Source organism: Brachycentrus maculatus, unplaced genomic scaffold (assembly GCF_059751285.1).
Source record: "Brachycentrus maculatus isolate JH-2025_06_01 unplaced genomic scaffold, ASM5975128v1 h1tg000586l, whole genome shotgun sequence".
Classification (NCBI taxonomy): Eukaryota; Metazoa; Arthropoda; class Insecta; order Trichoptera; family Brachycentridae; genus Brachycentrus; species Brachycentrus maculatus.
Window position 1 is genome coordinate 456306 of NW_028281326.1, and position 18946 is coordinate 475251.

General features: G+C 31.6%; 1 protein-coding gene across 1 annotated transcript in view; it reads left to right on the top strand.

Annotated features, from left to right (window-relative positions):
* ClpX (Caseinolytic protease chaperone subunit) overlaps positions 1–18946 on the top strand; it is a 38912-nt gene that overhangs the window by 559 nt on the left and 19407 nt on the right. The window lies entirely within an intron of this gene.

Below are 18946 nucleotides of genomic sequence, written 5' to 3' on the forward strand. Positions count from 1 at the left end.
CATGTCATGTCGTGTTATACCGCGATACTTGCCTTTCGATAATTATTTACTATTTTTATCTCAGAGATTGTTTTTAGACAGTATGTGCCGTAATCATTTTCTGCATTATCATTCATTCCATAATGGAATTTATCATCAGTTTTATTGTAACCGCAGATAATCTTTCTCGATTAGTATTTTGGAACGATTATTTTATCAAATTGAATCGTCCACATGGTACGGTTGGGATATCTGCATTTTATGTTTTAAAGAAATATGTATAGATGATAAGAACAATAATATAAACAATCTCACATTGATAATTCAATATGTTTCTTTATAATTGGGTGTTAAGGTAAAGGGCAATCTCACACATCACGCTATATTTTTTGTACAATATATGCTACTGTATTTCTTTTTGCTTTGGATATGAGGCTTCTGTATCATGCGGAAAATTGAATTTCATTAATTCTGTCATCCTGATAGCATTGAAAAAAACAACTAGTCGCAAAATATATAGTTTTTTTCTCTCAATACTTTTAGGATAACAGAATGAATGAAATTTAATTTTACGCATGACACAGAAGCCTCATATCCAAAGAAAAAGAACTGGAAATTATCAAACCAAACTTTAGTCCGATAGACCTCAAAATATTTCGTGTAAAGGTAAGCTTTTCGGTATGAATTAAAATATCTATAAAAAGTATACAGAACGCATAAGTACGTATTGGTTTGTTTTATTATTATTTAAATTAGCAATTAAACATACATTTGCTTTATGCCATTTTGATTAAATTTATCATTCGGTAGCAGTGTGTACTTCCAATTATGTGAATCTATGATTAAAACATGGGAATTTTTTGATAGTGAGAGTATATGCTAGGATATTTAAAATTAAAATATATATCCCAGTATAATTATTTTTTAATTACCTAACGTCCAAGTGACTCTGAAATCTAGCTACGGCTTATGCAACACCACTTATCATGACCCTACTCAGGCTTCAACTTTTTAAGTTTCATAACCTATGCCTACTCGTGGGTGGATTTACTCTTTATGTTTAAAGTTACCATAATTTCATGTAATTCATGAGTGAAAATTCTAGGCAAAAACACTCGCTATATCCCAGTATTTGTAGTCAGGACTACTACTACTACTACTACTACCACCACCATCACGCCGTTTCCTCGCAGGGGTAGGCAGAAATGATGGAACGCCACACTCTTCTGTCCTGACATACACTCCTCGCCTCCTTCACATCCATACATCTAGTCATACATGCCCTCCGATTACGCAGACTTTTGACACCACCAGATTTTAGGTACTGATTGATCTGATCTGCCAAGTCTTTTGCGGTCGTCCTCGTTCTGTTTTCCCGCGCACATTCGCCATATATATTTCAGGAGATTAAAATATATCTTAATATTTATGTTACTAATGATAAATCTTTAAAAGTATCTGAACTTGCTGACACTACAAAACAAAAATGACATGTTAACACGTATAAAATAGGACATTTCAATATTATTTTTATTCTCCATAACGATACCGGTTTTTTTTATCTTTATACAATATCCATCTGGTCAGTCGTATACAATATGCAACTGCCAAGACGAAATCAATGCCATGCATTGGTTAGTTTCAAGGCTACTGAATCAGTGATAAAGATTGCCAATAGTAAACAGAGGCCCCCAGATCGCTCACTCCTTTCAACAACGTCATATATCAAAAATCGTCAAATTTCAGTTGTGCATGAATGCCCGGAAAATGTTCTATATCCCAGCAAAAGCGGCATATTTTTAACTAAATATTTACCCGCTACAGGGCAGAAAGTGTAGTTTTTGCATTTTGCAGAAAAGGTATTGTTTAATTATTTTTTTAAATACTAAATATTTTTCAAATGAAGAAAAAACATTCATGTTTTACCTAAAAATATCAGTTGCACAGTAAAAAGTTCAATAAGTGGCTTGATATTTAATTTTAATACATTTGATTATATTTTTAAACTTTAAAAACGATCTCCTGAAAAATCAAGTTTTTTTATATATGACGTTGTTGAAAGGAGTGAGCGATATTTTAAAATATTTATAAATATATTAAATAATATCGATATGTTTAGTTGAAAATATTGCGAAAACCTAGCATCAGCTGGAGATATCTATGTTAAAATAGCATCAAAACACACCATTAACAACGTTTTTTTGAAGGGCAACACTTCATATTGTCACGGCGAATCACATATACGTTGGTACATGTAATCTGCAAAAAATCAATGCCAATATTAGAATAGTTTCCGAATAAAACTTTGAAATGATCAATATTTGCATTGCAAATTCCAAAATTATTATATAATTTATCTAATTTTTACGTAACATTTCACAATAGTGGCTCTTAGTGCTTCGTAACACGAATATATTATAAATTTCATTAGCAGTTTATTACCCGCGATTTTATGAAGAATACATCCTTCGCCGAGCTTTACCACTATGTGTTACTTACATTTTATTAGTAATTGGATGTATAATAAAGCTAGCAGTTTGAATTAGAATTAACCTAATTAATTAATTTTATTTAATTTATTTATTATATAGTACTTCTTGCGAAACTACAGGTGACCCAGATGCCATTTATTTACTAAATTAACTAAATATTTTGATTCACAAAATATTTGTAGTATTTTTTTTCTTCTGCTGGATGTAGACTTTATTTTTTTTTTTTGACATCTCATCAAAGATGAAGAAGAATATGGAAGTCTGGGCATTTACAATGATTTACAATCATTTACGTCAGCCCCGTAAATGCCCAGACTTCCATATTCTTTTTCATCTTTGATGAGATGTCAAAAAATAATATGAAAATAACTCCTGTAATTGGAGATAATCCAGATTTTGTGAACAAGTATTTGGACACACTCAAAATGTTGGATGTAGACCTATTACATATTTTTCCATGCTTCTCTTTTTTGGGCCGCTCTTGTCCAAATTTTTATAGGAATAGGGATTATCACTCGGGAGGAATATCTTATTTAACATGCTCAACCTATAAAGGATTGTGTAAGACTCGTTTTTGGCGGTTAAGCCGGCCGGTGACATATCGCTCACTCCTTTCAAGAACGTCATAAATAAAAAAAACTTGATTTTTCAGGAGAACGTTTTTAAAGTTTAAAAATATAACACAATGTATTAAAAATAAATATCAAGCCCTTTTTAAACTTTTTACTGTGCAACATATTATTTGCAGTAAAACCTGAAGGTTTTTTCTCCATTTGAAAATTATTTAATATATTTTAAAAAATAATTAAACAATATCTTTTCTTCAAAATGCAAAAACAACACTTTCTGCCCTGTAGCGGGTAAATATTAAGTTAAAAATATGCCTCTTTTGCTGGGATATAGTAAATTTTCTGGGCATTCCGAAAACATGCACGACTGAAAATTGACGATTTTTGATTTATGACGTTCTTGAAAGGAGTGAGCGATATGAGGCATGTGAATGCCTAAGTTTCTATATTCCCTTCTATCACCCAGATTGACGGCGCTTACAAACTGTACATCGCTTACAATAGGAAATTTATATCCGAAGTATTTTTTCTGTTGCCAAGCTTAGATATTATTCATATCAATTTATTTTCTTTCGATATGTTATATTATCTATATATAACGCATGACGGCTCGAATCGACTTGACTGAGGGTCTTACTAATCAAAGGGGTCAATAAATTGTAATAATTTTTATACCTACACAACTATACATCGTATCATATTCGACCCATGTACACACTTGCATACCACGCGTACTATGTTGTTACAGAGGCAAGTTTGTTACATCCTAAATAACTACCCAGCCTATGACAGGTAGTAAGTCCTGTAAATACCCAGACTTCCATATTCTTCTTCATCTGTGTTGAGCAGTGGCGTGCACAGAGTTTTTAATCAGAGTAGGTAGTAGGGTTGGGTAAGGATAAGGCACAGTAGGCGCTGGTCGTGTTTCTACATAGAACGCGAGTAATCCAGGGTAGGCACTGCTTTTCTGCCTATATAAAATGCAAGCTTCTGGTGTTGATATGCGAAAAATATTACAAACACAGTGACTAAATATAAAATAACCAATTTTAAGTATCATTGTTAACATATTCTCAATATTATTAATATTTAAAGCATTTACTTTGTGGTTAGTCATTTTTACTTATTTTTTTTACTAAAATGTTAGTAATATTAGTATATAACCACTCACTAAGATTTTTTTTTGTCTACCGGTTTCGAGACGTACCCGTCTCTTCGTCAGGACAATCACTACCACAGCATGCAAACAATACTACCCTTGACTACTACTCTCGAAACCGGTAGACATAAAAATCTCGGTGAGTGGTTATATACTAATATTGCTAACAATATGTAAAAAAAATACGTAAAAATTATTGTTGACATTCATATATAATACATATTTGGTTTTATTTTAGTTAGTAACAATATACTCTTGTACTATATCAAATTGTACCAGGTGGGTCAAATTATATTTTTTTTATTTTTTGGTTATATTTGTAGGCTAGGTATAAACACATAAGCACTATTATATAAAACGTTAATACATCAAGTGTGGGATGCAATAAAAAATACATGTTTTAAAAGAAATAGATTTCAGATATTAAACTTTTAATTTTTTGTAACAACTAGACCCCCCCCCTTTCCGTATACACGTGAATTACGTCAGTAGGCGTACTTTGTAGTATTTTGGTTTGCCTTGAAGGCCGTTAATATTATATATAATTGATTGAAAATCATATAGTGAAGACGTTTAAGTAATTGCATGTCTATAAGTGGAAAAAATAGCCTTCCTCTTATTTTTAATTGTTATTTCGGTAATGAAAAGATGAATGATCTGTCATATTCGTGAACTAATCTTTTATTTTATTTCTGTACATGCACATGCGGTAGAAATAATTTGAAATTGACTTAAAAAACCTTGATGCCTCTAAACCAAGATATTTATTTATTTCTTTGAACGGATTACATAAGTCACATATCGCTCTCCTTTCAACAACGTCACATAACAAAAATCGTCAATTTTCATTTGCGCATGTTTTCGGAATACCCAGAAAATGTACTATATCCCAGCAAAAGCGGCATATTTTAAACTTAATATTAACCCGCTACAAGGCAGAAAGTGTTGTTTTTTCATTTTGAAGAAAACATAGGGCAAAATGTAAAATATTAAGCAATAAAAGGTACAGTAAAAAGGCATATAAAAAACATAAGGGATGAAGCGTGTTTAAAGGGAAAAAAAGAGAAAATAAAACTAATCACAAACACAAATAACTGTCCATAAATATTTTTTCAATTCAATCATTTTGGATCCCTGACTGTGTTCTATTTTTATTTATTTTAGGCAGCTGGTTAATTTTGGTATAGGCAATATATTCTAAGGACCTTACTCCAAACTTAGATGTGTTTATCGGCCCCACATGAATTTTATTATATTGTCGTGTATTATAATGATTATTATATATATATATATATATATATATATATATATATATATATATATATATATATATATATATATATATATATATATATATATATATATATATATATATATATATATATATATATATATATATATATATATATATATAATGATATAATGTATTATAATCCGCCTCCGTAGTGTAATGGTCAGCATGCTCGGCTACCGTTCTGGAGGTCCCGGGTTCGATTCCCAGGGGGGTTTAATAAATATAAGTGATTTTTTCACTCTAATATTTATTCAATATTACACCGGACTGGTACCTGAAGTGGAGGGCTGATCAGCTTTCCTTCACGTGTAAACGATCGAGATAACACTGCGTTTATATGATGCAGTGCCCTATGCACCATTTGGGTGCGGTAAGGGTTTTATTATTATTATTATAATGATGAAATTCTCCATTGGAAATTGGTTTGATAACAAGAGTAAAGAAATATTAAACATACATTTATTTTGACCCCTAAGCGACTTCAGTCGCCCGCTAGGGGACGATATTGCTCACATCGGCTGTCGCTTGTGGAGTAGAGAACTACTTCATTATATTTGAATACCGCGTATTATTTTTTTTGCTAAATATTTGTATAAAATTTAATCTTATGACGACTTTTATTTTATCACCATTTTATCGCTGTTTACTTTTCTCGGTAGTTTCAAGTGATGATGATTATTATCACTACACTATACACTTGATTCCCATTCAACAGATTTCAATATAATAGCGAACATCTGAAGTAATTGCATCCTAATTGATTAATGATATCGTAGTAATAAATAATTCTCCTTCTTGAAAATGGGTTATAAAAAATATCTTCTTGTCCTTCAGAGTGGAAATTTTTGATAATTTATTTTCGATTTTTTTCTGCAACACATCGCAAATTCGTATTTTTAACGATATGCATGGCTTATTTTTTATATTAGGTAATTTTTACTTTCTATTGTATCTATACTATAATAATAATAATAATAAAACCCTTATCCGCATCCCAATGGTGCATAGGGCACTGCGTCATATAAACGCAGTGTTATCTTGATCGTTTACACATGAAGGAAAGGTGATCAGCCCTTCGCTTCAGGTACCAGTCCAGGGTAGTGTTGAATAAATATTAGAGTGAAAAAATCACTTATATTTATTTGACCCCCCCTTGGGAATCGAACCCGGGACCTCCAGAACGGTAGCCGAGCGTGCTGACCATTACACTATGGAGGCGGACTATAGATTCTATAATATAGATAGAATCATTTCAAAATTACGAAACACCTATTTAGGCCCCGCAAAACACAGTTTGGGAAACCCATCTCTAAGCTGTTGCATACAAGAATTTCTTTGAGGAACTCAGTTGGGTATAGCCAAGGAGAATACTGGTACTCTCTCTTGTAAAGTCAATTAATGAAACAAAATCATTAATCGTTATTAATTGAATAAATTATTATTATGTTCATTTCCTATATAACAAAATGATCAAACAAAAAAAATTCAGTGAATGCGTTCGATACCCTTGAAGTGACTTGGAAAAATTAGCTAGGTTTTTTTTCTTTAAAAGAACATTCATACTTGCCTTTAGAATTCTATTTGTATAATATTTTTTCAAAGCCAAGTCATAGTGTGCAAAAATAATCGCGCATGACAGTATTTCTTCACGTTGCATTCACTTTTTTCTTGGCCGGAAAATTTCATTCATAGCGAGGTTTTGATTAAGTGATATTTTTTATTGATGTCACTTACTTTTGTGAAAGAAAATCTTGATAATGCTCGTAATTTGTTATGTCAAAAAGGCATATACTTGGGTATTAATATAGTTATTTCATTTGAGGAATTCCCTCCTGAATTGGATTCAATGTTTCTAGCTAATAGTTTTTTAACTGACCCGTATTTTGGGAAAGTTCCTATTTTTAACATACAAAGAAAGACGCGATAAAAAGGATATCGCTCATTTTTCTGAAGAAAAAATTGCAGTCTTAAAAACGCTTTATTGTTATTGACTATGGGGTAACGACCTATTGTCAAAATTATAGCCATTTGACCCAATTCCCTATGCTAAATCAATTTGAAATTTCGCATACTTACTTGCGTATTTTTGTTTCGAATTTCTTTGCTCTACGTTTCATTAAAAGGACGCAGATTTTGACCACAAAAATCCACTTCTTCTTTTGATCTGTACATATGAATTATGTTTAAATTGTTTGCTCATTTTGGTTAATATTGCATTTAAGTATATCAACCATTATTATTATTATTTTTAAATTATTTATTTGGCAGTCACCCGGTGAAAGGATGATTCTACCAGTGTCAAGTATTATTTTTACTTACAGACAACATTATTATTTTGTTTATATCCCTTAATGTAATACATATTTGACTGCAATATATCACCGTATTCATTACTTACGTTGAAATTTTTGTTCAACGCTAATATAATAATGCTATTAAAATAATTAAACTTTTCTTTTTTAAATCATAAAAATTAATTTCATTAATTGATTCGGCAGTCAGTTTGTGGTAATATCTATCCATTCTTAATTTAAATTTCAATCAGTAAATATCACTATTTCTTAAAATCTTTTATTCGATTAACTTTCTTTCTTCACAGTTTCTGGCATAATACGCCCTTTATCCCACCCTTCCCGGTGTTGTGTACCTAGTACACATTGCTTCTAATAACCATAATATCTCTATAAATATAATAAATACAAGGCTAAGATTTTAGGTATTCCTCCATAACATATTCGGGCATTGATTTAAAATATAATATTAATAACAATCAGAATTTATCGAGTACATCGGAGGTATTTTGTGAATATCGGAAACAAATTCGCGTATAAACAGAGCGTGAAGAGTGTGCGGGAACCGCGACACTATATTCGCATCTCACTCTTGCATACTTGTACTGCGCAAGCGTGTGGAGCTCAAAGCTCAATGTTCTCTGGCTAGCTAGCGAGCTAGGGGCAGTAGCTTTTGAGCATTCGACAAGAGTGGACCTATGCTTGTTCCGTGAGCGTTGCCAGATGTTTTTTAATGTTTTCAGCAAATAAATCAAAATTATAATTTTTGACTTCATTTATACTTAATTAAGGGGATTAGTTATGAATGTCCGTATTTTTCCGATTTAAAATCGCAATTTTTATTGTGTAGTAACTACATAACACCGGGACGCGCGTTTTATTTTAGCATCGGAAGGGAAAGGTTAAAACCTTTGTATATAAGCAGTTTTACGATTATGAATTTTTATTTATTGTACAAAATTTTCTTAATAAATTGACTATGTATCCAAGCAAACAGCAGTTGGGTCTAAAATAAGATGCATATGCGTTGCGTATATTATTGGATTCCTTCCAATAACCTCTATTTGGCATTACCTCACATCTGCCGTTTTAACTTCTGCATATATGCATTGTCATCATTGTGTCAATGTTGCAAATTTGTCTGTGAAGTCTTTGTCCTTATTATATCGACATTAATTGACATTCGCATATTTTTTTTACCAGGATCGACCTATTAAACAGAGATCTCATAGAAATCGTTCTATAATTAATTTTTATGTTAATATTTTTTATTACATAGGTTACTGGATTAATATCCTACGGATGAAATATGAATTTCGAAAGATTTTCAAAGAATCATTGCAATATGGATGTTCAATAATTATTATCATGAATTTGTAATTTATGTTTTTTTAATGTTTTTTTAAATGTTCAAGCACTATCCACTCTGATTGCAAACAGCTATACATAATTATATGGTATCAAACGTTTTGATCAATATCACCAGTCTGTTTTTGATTGGTTGGAAGATATTGTTTCTTAGCAATGTACTTATTTCTTTTCTTTACATGAAGTTTAAATAAAATAAAATAAATAATGGGCGGAATGGTGAACGTTACACAAGTGTATAAAGTGATCGCTTAAGACAGCCAAATGCTAGATTGTATGCCCTGGGATGCTCAGACTACCATCTTTCATAAAAAAGGGATGAAAAATACATGTTTCATATCAAGTTGACACCTTTAATTTTTTATCGTTACGATAAATATATTTACTATATGTACCGGTTTATTATATATAAGTATGTGTGTGTGTGTGTACATGTATTATACGAATAAATTATTAGGATGCATAAGTTTATAAAGCATAAAGCTATATATTTTGTTAATTTCTGTTACGTTTGTATGGAATAAGCAGGTATTTTATTGAAGTTTAAGGTTGTTGGTTCAGCTGGTAGCGCGCTAGTTTCCGGCACAAAAGGTCAAGGATTCAGTGTCGTCCGGACAACCGGGCATTTACGCATGTTACAACAGCTTTCAGTTCAGCGCAGCGACATGATACTAATGGCGCCATTGGTATCACGCAAAGCAATTGACGTGTATGAATGTTTTGCCGTTGAAAACGGTATGAAATTAGAATACACCGTATTTCAACCTGAGTGGAGTTGTATCCAGAAATTGTTGAGAAGTGGGACATAGCCTACAGGAACACTGTGGTTATGACGATATATATCGCTCACTCCTTTCAAGAACGTCATAAATAAAAAAACTTGATATTTCAGGAGAACGTTTTTAAAGTTTAAAAATATAATACAATGTATAAAAAATAAATATCAAGCCACTTATTGAACTTTTTACTGTGCAACAGATCTTTTTAGGTAAAACCTGCACGTTTTTTGAAAAATATTTAGTATATTTAAAAATAATAATTAAACAATACCCTTTCTTCAAAATGCAAAAACAACACTTTCTGCCCTGTAGCGGGTAAATATTAAGTTAAAAATATGCCCCTTTTGCTGGGATATAGTACATTTTCTGGGCATTCCGAAAACATGCACTACTGAAAATTGACGATTTTTGATTTATGATGTTCTTGAAAGGAGTGAGCGATATCTACTCATAAAATATCTTATACACACTTGTTATGATGTGCCTCTCCAAAAGAGACTTAGCTCTTGTGCTTGGAGAGGGACTAACACTCAATACTCAATATTTATTTATAGTACATAATTTAGGATGTAGTACATTCTTTTTTCTTATTATTTTTCGATATCTCGACAAAGATGATGAAAAATATGGAAGTTTTCTTTTTCTTTTTTTCTTTGTATCATTTTTAGTGTTTCCTTGTATAATAGGCATTATTTTTATTTTTTATTTTGTATATAAATAAAAAAAATTGATATCCGTGTAGAAGTTGATTTTAAATTATGTTAGAATTACTTGGTGTTGCATTTTGTTATCCTAAAATCATTTTGGAATCTCAAAAATGTATTTTTTAAATTAAAATATTTATCATTTTTTAATAGTTGAATAATTTCTATAAAAAAAAGGTTTCCTTCTACGTTAGGGATTTTTTAATAACTGTTCTGTGTACTTTTGTGACAGAGTTCAATCCGTTGTTGCATGCTACTCTTTATCCAACAATGCCATAATACACACTTTTTAAGCTGTCGATATCTACCTAAAATGTTTTATATATATATATATATATATATATATATATATATATATATATATATATATATATATATATATATATATATATATATATATATATATATATATATATATATATATATATATATATATATATATATATATATATATATATATATATATATATATATATATCTATTATTGTATATGATACTAAAAATGGTACAAACTGTCTCTCGAGACCTTCGTTTGTTTTTATTACGTGCCACTATGCTTTTATAAATACTAATTCTGCTATTTAGTTCACGGGCAACCAATGAACTTGAAATCAATTTAAATGATGTTTAAATTAAAGCTTAATTTGTTTATATGAATAAAAAATAATAATATTTTGAATGTGTCCATAGAGATGTGCCTAGTGGACATTTATGGGATGCTTTGTATATACTTATGTGATCTAGCAAATATGCATGGTAATTGTCCACGGGCGCTTATCTATGATTAAGTTCTTCGTAACTAATACTGGTTTTGACCCTTGAGGCAAGAAGATTTTTGAAGGGGAGTATGAACATCTGGGCATTTACAAGGCTTACGACCTGTCATCGACCGGTTGAAGTGACATTTCTTGTAGCCCTGCAAATTCCCAACTGATATTTCTGTATTCACTATCAGAAATATTCGTCTCAAGAAAGTGTCGTTTAGAATTATAGGAATGAATGTCATAGTAGTTTTTAAGATATGGTTAAGTTTGAAAAAAATGAAAAATAATTGATTTTCAAAGTAGGCGATAGATGAAATAAGTTTGAGAACCAGTAATCTATAGAAAGATGGCAATGAAGAAGAAGATTTCGTGCTTTACAGTTTCGGCCCTCTTCTTTATTTTTTTAAAATATATTCATGGCTAAATATGGCCGATAATTTCACTAGCTGTCAAGATTAACCTCTTCACCTGGCCAGTCTGATTGACAGGTGTCATGTGTACCGCCAATTTTTTTATATATTTTTTTAAATTCCATCACGTAACACAGTGTTCCGCAAACTTTTTCTGTTAAAGGTACCCTTGCCAAATCAAGAAATTTCAAAGGTACACCAAAGAAAAAACTAAAGTTTATTTGATATTTATTTTTTTATTGAAATTAATATAATGCGAAAATTTCAATATAGATGAAGAAGAATATGGAAGTCTAAGTATTTACGGGGCTTACGACCCTCATAGGCTGGTTTGAGTTATCACTTTACATACGTGTAACATTCACCAATTCTGCCCATTATTGACAACGACACTATTCAAATTCTTGGAAGTTCTGTATATATGAACCAATTTAGAAACCTTGTTCTAATCAGGAGAGCAGTTTTTTTAAATTATAAGCTTAAATAATGAAAATGGTATTTTCTGGCGTTTCTCATGTGTGTAATTGTGATCCAGGATTCGGACCTCATGTGAGGTATGTACTATTTAGTATGTACTAATATAAGAGTTTCTGCTTAATAAAAAGCTTCTTTACATCCCACCAATTGTCTCTAGTGAAGTTCTAGTGATTCAAGAACAAGGTTTCTAAATTGGTTCATATATACAGAACTTCCAAGAATTTGAATAGTGTGGTGGTGGTGAATGTTACACGTGTGTAAAGTGATCACTTAAACCAGCCTATGACGGTCGTCAGTGCCGTAAATGCCCAGACTTATTCCCATATTCTTCTTCATCTTTGATGAAATGTCAAAAAATAACAGAAGAGCAGTTTAACGTGACACCATTATTTAGCAATCTTTTTTTTTTTTTTGTCACATGTGTGCCAAATAATGTCCTCTCGTGCATTAATTTGGAAACCTTACTACAAGGAGGCGCTACCATCACTTGTAAAGGCACGCGTGTTTCCTTAGCGTTTTAAGCATCGCCTTATTGCGAAACGATTGCCCAAGCTGCTGTTACATTGTGCCAAAGATTCGACATGGGTTTATGTTGTATGTTGGACCAGTGTTGCCATATGCCAAACCAAAAAATCTGAATCAAACAGTCTAGAAATCTGTATAGAATCAATAACCCAAAATATAAAATTTATTTTTATACACATTTTTATTAATTTTAGAAATCAAATACTTTTCTATTTTTAGTTTGTACCATTGATCATTGTAGTTGTTTTGATAGTAATAATCCTTACAACGTTTCAATACTTATTATCAAATGTTAATCATGCTCGAATCTATATATATATTTTCATTCCTTTGTTTTATCATATACTAAGTCCAATTCCAAAAATCTGTATAAACCTAAACCTATGAGTAAAATCTGTCATCTGTAACGGCAGCCTAAAATCTGTATCAATACAGATAAATCTGTATATATGGCAACACTGCTTTATAAAACTCTGTATAACGGCAAATATATATATATATATATATATATATATATATATATATATATATATATATATATATATATATATATATATATATATATATATATGTATATACCTCATATTTCCCAGAAAATCACATTTGTTAAAAACAAATAGCATTAATTTTGTTAGGCTTAAGTTTTGTCCTGACATTTCTTGGTGGAACTGCATTTTACATTCTAATGATGTTGGTTACGACGAAACCCGGTTGTTGGTCAAATAAAATTAATAGGTGGAAAAAAATTACGGAGTTGTCATTTTATTCTATTAATTTTATTGTTGAATCCGCTCTTTTTCTAGTACATACGAGTACACTTGGGCCTGTTTTTATGCGGATCTTTTTTACGCGATTTTGAAGTTATGCAATTTTCAAATATAATATAACCCATCCCTTATTTTTGTATGTAGTTCAAGTCTTTTTTTGCGAATTAAAAATGCATAAAAAAAACCTTATAAAAAACTTGTTGAAAACTTTATAATATGCGTCATCAAGACAAAATTGCATATTTTCTAGTTAACGTTTTTTGCGAGTACACCCACGATATATTCTTAACAAAAAAAACATGGTGAACGCACGTTCAGGCCTCGAGCACGCGCGGCCGTGCGCGTTATTATTTAAACGCCCGAGATCTTAGCCCAAAGCATGGGTGGCCAACATTTTCAGCAGTCGGGCCAGATTTTAGATATCAGATTTCTTTCCGGGCCGTGAAACAAAATTTCTTTTACTATTCAAAGCAAACATATTATTTTTTTAAGAAGATATAACAAAAATGTAATCAAACATATTGATAAGAGTTAAGCAATGCAAAAAATAAAAAAAATATAAAAAACAATTTTTAATTTGTGAGACTCTGTTTTTGTTTGTCAGAACTAAATGTTGATACGTTAACGATTGATGTTGTTGCTACACGCAAACAGTTTTCCTAATGCTCATCAGTGATCCTTGTTCTCATTTGAGATTTAATATGCTTCATTCGACTAGTATCATGGCTTCTGTAAAACTAGCTTTTACATAGCATTTTGACTTTTGAGTCGCTCTAGCACTCACTTATAGTACCTTGTATTCTTATCAATGTGTATTTAAAAGTCGATCGCAAAATGTTGTGATTGTTTGTTAACACGAATATACCACAGAAGAAATTGTCACGATAGTGAGATATTTCCATACATAGGATGTGATACAAACAACGCACGGTGGAATCTTCTTTTGGTGATTTTATGTACACTTAAAGAAAAAATGTGTGAGATGCTCCACGGGCCACAAGATGACACTCCGCGGGCCGCGGGTTGGCCACCCTTGGCCTAAAGGGTTTTTACCCAGTAGCGTGTATCCTCAGAAACGAGGAATTAGATTACGATGTTCAGACAAGATGTCCGTTCTACGCACGAATGCATACAGTGTAATAAAAACAATGCAATCGTTTCCGAATTAACAAGGAATATGACCTCCGTCTAGTGTCTGATCGGAATCGTGGATTCATTCGTTTTTGGTGAATGGTTTTAATAATAATTGTTATTATTTCCGTTTGATTTTTAATTATGTTGCATTCGCGGAATACCGCGTTGTCATACCTTTCATTTATGCAATAATTTTAAATTTATGATGACATCAGGTGCTAACTGACGTGTTATTTTTATTAAATGTTTTTGTCGTATGTGAAATTTAATAAAGCACGTACGATCGGATATGCATTGATGTATTTATTCGTGATATGTTCGCATATAAATAAATTAATAATAATAATCAAACCCTTATCCGCACCCCAATGGTGCATAGGGCACTGTTTCATATAAACGCAGTGTTATCTTGATCGTTTACACATGAAGGAAGGGTGATCAGCCTTCCGCTTCAGGTACCAGTCCATTGAATAAATATTACAGTGAAAAAATCACTTATATTTATTTTACCCCCCTTGGGAATCGAACCCGGGACCTCCAGAACGGTAGCCGAGCGTGCTGACCATTACACTACGGAGGCGGACAACTATAAATAAATTACTGGTGATTAATGAAGAAACAATAGTTTCGTTAAAAATATTATTCCATCCAATTGAATATATTACTTAAACAGTTTTTTTTATTATTATTAAAAATTAGTACGAAGATATGCACGCTACGTTTAGTATTACATACTTATATATATACATATTATATATTACCATTGTATTTTTTGTTGAATCTGTTCTTTTTCTAATATTTGAAATTTTAAGGAGATATTCGCTAACACAGAATTCATTCCACCGAAGAGGTCACGTGTCTGTTCACGCCCGATTTTTTTAAGAACTCTTTATCTTTTAGTAACTTTTTTCTTTTCAAAACCATATAATTATTTCGAAGAAAAACTTTTTTATTACGTATTTTTGCAAACCAAAAATGGTGTTTTAAAGAAAATCAATTACGTAAAATTTTACCTGGATTTAGAGAAAATTAAAAAATGCTAAAGTAATGCAGAATGAAAATATTAAATATTTTAAAAAAAAGTACTTTGTGTGCAATTCCAACATGAATGAAGAATCATAAAGCGAATCGTCCGATAATATTACACACGACAGATTAATCGCTCGAATATTTCAACACGTTGTCGGCGGGACACGGCATTTGCCGTTTTTGTCGACTGTCGGTTATCGGCGGGAAACGGCAATATACGGGTTTGTTATCAGCGTGAAATAAAACGCGTTGAAGGGTAATCTGCTACCTGGGTGCTAGGCGATAGTTTGTTGACGTTATTTGAGATGTCTTGTCCACATTGGCTAGTGTGTCGCTTGTAAAGGCATCCCCAGAAATCTAGAGTTTTTATGCGATCTCAATCTCAAGTTTAGTTTGAGCCATTTCACGTATCGGACTATTTTTATACCGCTCGCACTGTTTTGTTAACTGTTTGGTATGTTATTATTTGAATATATTAGTATTGTATAGGGAATGATACCTCGGAGGGGAAGACTATTTTTTATAGTTTACAATGCTTCTAAAATTGTGAAATACGGAATACTTAATTAAAAACTATGATTATAATTTATTTTTGATGATCAAATGTCATAAATGATTTCTTTGAAAATTTCAATCGAAAATATTTTTTGGTTTAGAAATTGTGTCAATTTTAAGAAAGCGATATATTTTTGCGCTAATCGCGAAAAACACCCGCTATAGGCTAGAGTCTATTGTTCGAAGCGCCCGACTACAATGTGTTAAGCGATCACCGATCCATCGCTACGCGTCATAGCGACCCAAGATTTTCATTTACTGTAGAGGTAACACGTCTTTCCAAGCCCGATTTTTTTTAAAGAATGTATATATTTGATATTGTCCGCCTCCATAGTGCAGTGGTTAGCTCGCTAGGCTACAATGCTTGAGGTCCCGCGTTCGATTCCCAAGAGGGTCAAAATAAATATTAGTGATTTTTCAGTCTAATATTTATTTAAAAAATGACTTTGCACTGGCTGAAGACTGAAGCGGAAGGCTGATCGCCTTTCCTTTGAGCATTTAACGATCAAGATAACACTGATTCTATACGATGCAGTGCCCTATGCACCAATGGGTGCAGAAAAAGGTTAGAGGAAGAAGATATTTAAAAAAAAAAAGATTTTTAGAATAAGTATATGAAGAAAAAATATTTCTTTATATTTTTATATACCTCTAACCTTTTTTCTTTTATAAACCATATAATTATTTCGAAGTGAAACTTATTTTTTCAATGCAAAAACGGTGTTTAAAAAATTACGTAAAATGTCACATGGATTTAGAGAAAATTAAGTTGCGACGAATACTGGGCCTTAACAAAGAAAGCCTGCATTGAATCGATGATTAACCTTCGGATTATTATGATATGCACTTCACTTTCACCATATTGTTTATTATAAAATGCATTGATATCAATATGAGTTTCGCATACTTTATTATGACGATAACAATGCACACTGTACATTTCATACGTCGCAGTGTAATGCAAAATGAATATCAGTGCACAAGTGCATACTTTCTGAAATTGTACACCGCCTCGTTGACCTAAAAACTTGGATAAAAATACGCACGTTCTTCCGACTGTGGTATGAATCAAAGTGCAAAATCTCTCTATCGATTGCAATTTATTGAAACAATGGGATATTTTCACTCGAGAGGAAAATCCAAGCCAGAGGTCGTAGATATCCTCCTATATATACGATACTCCTTTCATATATCAAAAACTTGACTTTTCAGGAGATCGTTTTTAATGTTAAAAAATATAATGAAAAGGTATTGTTTAATTATTTTTTTGAATATACTAAATATTTTTCGCTTAAAAATTAATAAAATTAATAAAATTCGCTTAAAAATAAATATCAAGCCACTTATTGAACTTTTTACCGTGTAACAGATCTTTTTAGGTAAAACTTGAATATTTTTTCTCCATTTGAAAAATATTTAGTATATATTAAAAAAAAATAATTAAACAATACCTTTTCTTCAAAATGCAAAAACAACACTTTCTGCCCTGTAGCGGGTAAATGTTAAGCTAAAAATATGCCGCTTTTGCTGGGATATAGTACATTTTCTGGGCATTCCAAAAACATGCGCAACTGAAAATTGTCGATTTTGGATATATGACGTTGTTGAAAGGAGTGAGCGATACATCAGATCAGCACGGAACATTTTACATCAATAACAAAGGCCAAAAAAATTAAGAAGAAAAATATGGTGCCGGAAATCTAACAACCGATTCTAAATTTTTTTAATGTGCTGATTTCCAAAATGCCTTTAGATTTTTTCTATCAGCTCTAGTTTTTGAGATACGGGTTAATTGATCTTAGTTCTGATACTAGCCGAAAATAAATAAATAAATATATATTTAAGGGCCAAAATAGAAATTTCCTATTTGAAATTAATTAAAATCTTACTAGCCAAGTATAAACCTGGAATTGGTGATTTTGCTACAATGAAGGAAAAATATGAAACAATTGCACAAGCTTTGAAAAAATCAAATACGAAAAACATCAATGGGCAATATGTGTTGATTAAAAAATGGTTTGCTTCCCCCTATGTCAGCAAAATATCTTTGTTTTTATGCCTTTAGGGCAGCAGAGCTAAAAATGAACACTGGATTATATTACATTATATATTAATATGTATATGTGAGTTTATACCTTTCATTGATTCTAAGTTAGCAGTGAAGTTACTCAGGTGTATGATTTTGATAAAGCGTCTGCGCCAAGTCCCTCCGCTCTTGAGTCAGCGCATACCGTAGTCGTGTGAGTGTGAGCACCTTGACACACTGATACCATTAGGTACTATGTATTAGTTAGCATTAGTAGTTATACAACACGCGTACGGGAGACGGGCAGCCCATCCGGCCAGCTAATCTGAATTAATTAACACGTAAGATCTGACTTAATACCGATAAATCGACACGCTAAATTACCTTATTAAAATAACACCTAAACTGACCATCGACTCTCTGAAGTGCGATATTATTCCAATATAAATTGCATTGCAGTAAAGCCATCACATTTGAGATTGGGAGTATGGTTAGAGCGCAAGGAAGGACGTATTATCAGAAAATACAGGAAAATACGGATTTTCAGTAAAATAAACAATATTTGAACACAAAAATTACTGTATGCATTGCTCTCTACATTAACCTTTCCCTTCCGGTGCTAAA